This window comes from Crocodylus porosus, unplaced genomic scaffold (genome assembly GCF_001723895.1).
Source record: "Crocodylus porosus isolate Cpor-Errol unplaced genomic scaffold, CroPor_comp1, whole genome shotgun sequence".
In the NCBI taxonomy this organism is placed as follows: Eukaryota; Metazoa; Chordata; order Crocodylia; family Crocodylidae; genus Crocodylus; species Crocodylus porosus.
In genome coordinates, this window is record NW_017728947.1 from 54,162,017 (window position 1) to 54,168,896 (window position 6,880).

Genomic DNA, 6,880 nt, shown 5'->3' on the forward strand with positions numbered 1-6,880 from the left:
CCGCTCTCGGGTCTGACGCGGACAGAGCGGTGTGGGGGCAGGGCGGGCAGCGGGCCTAGCGCGCCCCTCGGGGAAGCACCGGCCTCGAGGCACGGCATGTCATAGCGCTGCAAGAGACCTCGCGGGGGGCGTCCCGCTCTGTTCACAGCGGGATCCTCTCCCACCCAGCCGCCCTCGGCAGCAGTTGTCTGCCCCGCTCGCGGAAGCCTTTGGGAAGGAGGCTCACGCAGGACCCGGCCCCACACGTGGCATCACTCTGACACGGCGGAGCAGCAGGGAAAGCGGCTTGTGCTCGGGGCTGGCTTGCCCTCCTTCGCCTTCAGGGTGCGAAGGCCTGGACCCCTACTCGAAGCTTTTAGTGAGGACCTATTCCCTCCTCGCCCTGTCCAGAAGTCAGCCAGCATTTGGGGCGCTCCGCTTGTCTACTTAAGGTAGAAAACACTGCATCCCCCCAGGGTACATTCTTACCAACAGTGATTGCAAACCAAACTCAGATGAGCTGCCATCACTGCAGCGCACTGTAACACCTTCATCCATTGCAATGGTCTTTCATGGCTGGCAGGCAGCCAGCTGATAGACTCGCTTCACTAGATCTTTGAATAAACAAATTTTTCTTTTAAATAAAAAAAATGGCATGACTCAGTTGGAAGTCGATGATGATGGAAGTCAAAGAACAGAGGCAGGCACGAGGAGGTCAAATTCCAATATCCAGTAGTAGAAGGAGATCAGTCCAGATCATCTTTATGGTCCCTTTGGGTCATAAAGTATATGGAATTTCTGAAGCACAGCTTGGTAACAAATGATCACATTTTTATTGAAACAATTTAAAGACATAGAGTACAAATGGATACAGAGTTAAAAACAGCCCCCAGGTGGGTGCTTCACAGTGCAAAAAACCCCCACAAACGTAAAACCTTTTTTCAAATAATTATAAAAGACATTTTAAAGATTTAATCCATTTTTACTGAAAGCCAAAGTATAAAAAAACCACACATTTATAAATAAAGGGTTTTTTATTATTATTTTAAAATGGTGGAGGAAAAACGGTAGTGTTGAAAAAACACAGGAAAAGTTTTATGTCTGGTGCCTATGGCATAACTAAGACATGCAGCGTGGACATGGCTTATTCCTAAAGTTGCTGCACCATGCATTTCTGTCCATGCTTTACAGCAGACAACCCACATGAATATGCAGTCCAACTTGGTGTATTATTTACAAGAAGCAATCTGGAATTGTGGACACTCCAGTCTTACCCACAGAAGGAACCATCTGCTCATCACTCACTCAAGGGCTGAAAGGAGTCCTGTCTTTTTTAATGAGGTTTTTTGTCATTAAATATCTGGCGCATGAAGGGGAGAGACTTACATGTGTATGACTTAAACAATATTTAAATACCTCAATTTCTGGGTTTTTAAAAATTTATATTATGTACACACACTTAAAAAAAAAAAAAATCAAGTCCATATGTTTTAATCTCCTTTGGAGAAACACAGATTCCTCTGAGGTGGAGCAAGATCAGTAGGATGATCAGAGGGTGCTGAAAGGCCTGCCCCAGCCATTACCTGGGAGATTCAATAGAAAGGAGACAACCTGAGAGAGAAAATGGAAGAAATGCAGACTCATGTAAGAACACCAGTTATGTGTACCAGTGTTTGACCAGGGAGAAAACCAGAGTGATTTGTACTTGAAAGAATCACACACAAGGGATTTGCTGTCTCGTCAGATTCAAGCACTTCTTACTGCACCAGGCTGTTCATAGGTCTTTGTTCCCTGTTCTATGGGCTTACACAGGAAAAGTAATACAATCTACACCAAGCTGAAAAGAAAAACTATTGTATTTTCAGCCATGAGTGTGCTGGTAAGAGCTTATGCAAAGACAACACACTGGCAGACCAAAAATTCTTTTACAGACTTCTCTAAACAGTATTTTTTTTCCACACACGTTGTTTTACATCTGTAAACATGTGCATATACGCACACATAGTAAAGGCCAGACTCCAATAATGCTCCTCCTCTTCATTTTCCAGCTGTCATTGTTCAGGTTCTCAACCCAAGCAACAGAATAAGCTATGATGAAGGCATATGCTTTATATGCAGGTCAAATGTAGGCCACATGGCCAGCAGCTACCACCTTGTTGAGGACATTTGTGCTCCAAACTGGCATTTTATGCAGCATGCTGCCAGCAATGGGAAGTCACCAGTGAATAACCATCTTACATATGTTGTGTCAAGCTCTCAAGCTAGAGAAACTGCAATGTTTGAGGAAAGAAAGTATTCTCAGCAACCAATTTGTAGGGACATCACCTTTATTTCATTGGGCTTTAGCTGCACAGCTCTTCTTAAATGGTAAAGCCTTGCACAAATGGTTGAATCTTTCCAAACCTTCTAAAGAAACAGCTTAGATGGAAGCAAGTGGGAAAACAAGAGGCACAATAAAAAGGTTCTAGAAAAAACTCTCCCCTCCCGCCTATTTATACCACTACATACACTCAGTCCTCGTTCTACCTCCCTGAAGCCATAAGACTACTGTACTATATCTTTCATAGCCATTGTTAACCAACCTATATTCTTGAACCCAAGCTTATTTCTATTCCTAATGGCTATTCTCCTGAAACTCCTGTGTCTACTATTCTAATGCATCTAAGGCTACTCTACTTCTCACCCCTGGCTGATCTACTTGCTTAAGACCACACCTGGCACCATTCTAACCTGACAGCTGCCCCTTGTTTATTGTTTTCCCATCAACACTCAAGATTACAGGCAAAGCCCAATTCTGGCAGGCACAAAAATCCTGTTCATATTTTAAAGTTAATTTCAAGTAAATTATTTGGAGGGAGCCCTAGTTCACAGCACCAAAAATTCTATTAGCTCTTCCTTTTTACCTCCAACAATTCAAGTTAAATCATGGACTTGTTTAATATATCCAACCAGAATGGCTCTGGAACACATTTCTATTCCCTCCAGGCTCCTGGAGCATTCTCTCCAATCCCTTTTTTTGTTGCCACCTCATTCTTTACCTAAAAATAATAAAGGGAATTAAAATTGTGTAACAGAAGGAAGATAAGGAAACCTCAAACCACTACTGTAAGTATCAGAAGATACTTTGAAGAATCTGCTATTTTACCTGAGAGAGTCTGTGGCCTAATACAGCAAGAAACCTGTGTACTGAAATGTACCTTTTCACAGTCTGAACGTGGAGGAAGAAAACCTGGTAATCACAAAGACTGCCTAAATCGGGCTATTTAAAACAATATATAAACGAACATGATTGCCACCATCTATTCCACTAGCAAGTGTCCCCTCTGGAACTTTCATCTGAAGAGACTCCCAGCGCTTTTCTCCTGTCCAAACAGCTCCCTCCCCTTGGCTAGAAATGTTACCCATAAAACCCTAGCACACCATCCAATTCAGAATTATGTAATGGTGGGAGATGATCACCACAATAGAACACCTTGAGACTTAAACTTTCAATTAAAATACAGCCCTATTTAACCAGATGTTACACAGGATGTTCAAAACTTCTGACGACAGATTTGGTTTATGGAGGAACCAGCTGGAAGGCTCAGAAATACATTTCCTTCATGCTACCATGCCTTCAGTCCTGAAACTCAATGAACTGATGACCAGGTAGCAAATAGAGCAAAGGCCCTGCAGTGCATAGAGAAGGGTCAGCTGGCCTTGGATCAGGCTGTACTGCAGGTCTCCAATCCCAGAATGCTTCTAAGTCAAGTTACCAGCTGGCCATATTCCAGAGTACCACAGGATCAAACAGACAGCCAGCTCTCCACTTGGAAAAATGGTTGCTTCAAGTCCTCAAAAATTGAACAACGCTTTGTGCATTGGCCAGCTTTAAAAAACCTCTGTTGATGTTGTCAGACATTTCCATTCAAGGATAAAATTAACTGAAGCGTGGCTGACATACTGGGGTTGTATGAGTCTTGAAAAAAGACAAGTAGTGGTAAAAGAGGAACATTTTAGGCAGAGAAAAAATGTGAATACTCTATGTAACTATCCATTTTTTTTAGGGGGGGCAAGTAAATCACATCTTATTTTACTAGCTTATTCATATTGACAAAGCGCAATATTAGATACAAGCAAAGACACAACAATGCACAAATTATCATTGGGTTGGAGAAGGGCAAGGCAAGAAGAGTATTGCACACTGAATTCTGCAGGGGCTAGGGTTTCTATTTCTCAATTGAGAGACCCATTAAAGGAAAAAAATAATGGAAGGATGCTGCCAATTATATTCCTTAATAACCTATATCTACACCTATAATGTATACTGGCTACTCAAAATTCCTGGGAGGTCATTTTCTGTAGTTAAGTAGAATGGTTTTAGAATATGCTTCTCTAGGCTGTAGATATTGTTTTCTTGTAGAGAGAGAAAGTGAACGTGCTATTAGCAGACTTTCCTACCACAACAATGAAACCATCAAACTGGCACGGATCAAAAGCTGTATCAATCCTTTCTGCTATCAAAGGCATCACAAAGAGATTGAAGCCCTAACTTCCACCCCACTTCTCCAAGAAAACATTTAACACAAAAACTCCTTCTCAAAGTCACATGGACATCAAGAAATTAACATCCATATTCAAAATACAGAATATGATTCAAATGACCTTTGCATCTGTATTTACATTTCCCCAATATTTAAAATCTTATTTTTAATGTCTGATGAAAGACCCAAACTGAAGTATGTGAACACCAACTGTGTCAATTTCATTTTTAAAAAGCTACTATCATTATGGTTTAAAACAAAAAAAAAATCTTGAAAACCTTGGTCCTTCAAGGATCAAAGTACTCTCCCCTTGAGGCGAATGCAGATAAATTATAGCTGAGACAGTTTTTTTAAATAAAAAAAGCATGAAAAGCAGATAGGGTAACCATGACAACAGGAGGATTACTGAAGGTAAAAAACCAGACACATGGGAAAAGAAGATCATCAAGACAGGATGAAGCAGAAACTAGCTCAGTAATTGCACAGACACTCCAGCCTGCCTCCCTGTTGAGGTTTACTATAATACAGAGATTGTGCCTCGCTGGGATGTGACAAAGGAGCAAAAAATAAAAGGAAAGGAAATGGCCACCATAACATGCGACAACATTAGAGAAACAGTGAGGAATAATAAATTAATAAATAAACTTTTAAGAGTCTGCATCTGGATTCTGATGAAACTCTGGAGAGGGAGCAATTGGCTTATTCCACATCTCTTTCAACAGTCAGCAGTTCAGAATTTCTTGAATAAACTGGATTTTTTTGTTCCTATTGGAGATGCCAAACATTCCGGCTATGAAGAAATTTCTAACAAGTTTCTCTAAACTTCTTTTTCAAAACAGTGTGTCCAGAGACAGAAAGCTGAAGAGCAATGGAAAAAGTTATTAAAACTGTGGCCAGCACATTACTAAAAACTATGGCAAATCAGTTTTATGGGCCTGAGGAAAGCAGTTTTAAAAAAGATCTTTTTCCCCTTTCAGATAAGGGTGCAGATAGCATTTGTCTGAGTCTATCACTGTGGTCTTCCTGGAGCTATTTCCATGTATTAAAAAACATTTTTCCTTAAAGTCATCCCTTTAAATGTCCATGCGCCGTTTCACAGCTTGCAGCAGTAGCTCTGAATACTGTTCCAATAAAGCCAGAGTCTGCTCATCTCCCAAACTCCTAGGACTGGATAGGGTGCTTCCATGTTCCTCAGTCAGCTGCCTAATTTCCTCTTGGGGCTTTACCACCACTTTCTTGGCCTTTGAGAGCTCTACTCCCTCCTTCAGTGAATCCAGTTCTTTCTTCATAGAGGAGAATGTCTCTGTCAAAAGGCCTGCTATCTTATCTTTGTCAGTAGAAGACTCCATGTCAGTTGACACCTGGAGAGAAAGTAGATTAGCAATGCAGTTAGTATTTAGATAAATTCATAAAGAAGGCATTTTCAAACTTTGCGTCTTCATGCTACAGACATGCCTAAGAAAAGGGTAAAATGGCTGCAATATCAATATTCTTTAAGTTGTACTGGAGAGTGCACGTGCATTCATTTAGAGAGAGTCAAACTACTACTGCATTTCATATTTGTTAATCTCTTCCTTGGGCATGAATTAATTAATTAAAAATAAATCTTAGTATTTCTATAAGCACTTTGCATCTTAGGAGCACTATATAATCATTAACTAGTCCACGTAATACTCCTTGTAAGGAAGTTTAATATGACCATATGTAAGATGAAGGTAACAGTAATCATTACACTAAGGTACTAGATAAACCAAAATTAGAAGAATGCAGGCATTCCTGACTCCTAGTTCCAATCTCCAGTGTAGTCAGTAAGCCAGACAAACAGCCAGAAGAAAATTCAAATCCATCCAGCGTCTACATGTGTTAACCTGCAAACTCTAAAATCAAACTGACCAACTAGATCTAAAGGGTCTGAAGTCACTCACCATGTGGTAAAGATGAATGGCCTTTCGCATGCTGTCCTGGAGCTCAGATACAACATGTTCACATTGCTCAAGGCTGACAGAAGATTCTGAAGAGGGAGAAGAAACAAAAGGACTAAGCAAAGAGCACCCCCCAACATCTTAGACCCCATCATTTGACAGGAAACCCTTCTGGAGAACAACCACTTCTCCAGTATTTCAAAGGTGAGGGATGCTTTTAACTCAATCTTTAAATAAGAAACTAAAAGCATTGGCTTAGGCCAGGCATAGTGTGGGCAAATTCTATGGAAATTTCCCCTGACACTAATTTAAGAAATGCTCCTTAGGTTCTAATATTTAGCACTTGTACTTCTCTTTTTTTTTTAAGCCTATCCTAAGCAAAAAGCAATATCTCAATTTCTGTTACAATATGTGATGGTTTGGTAACCAAGATTGGCTTGGATGGTTTTAAGGTAA

The 6,880-nt window shown here is 40.7% G+C and overlaps 1 long non-coding RNA gene across 1 annotated transcript; it reads right to left on the reverse strand.

Moving 5' to 3' along the window:
* Positions 1-789: 789 nt before the first annotated feature.
* Positions 790-6,744, reverse strand: LOC109321115. The gene is made up of 2 exons (XR_002103975.1): positions 6,428-6,744; positions 790-5,863 (listed from the first exon to the last, which is right to left on the reverse strand). It is a non-coding gene; the product is annotated as an uncharacterized LOC109321115 (long non-coding RNA).
* Between the last annotated feature and the right edge of the window lie 136 nt (positions 6,745-6,880).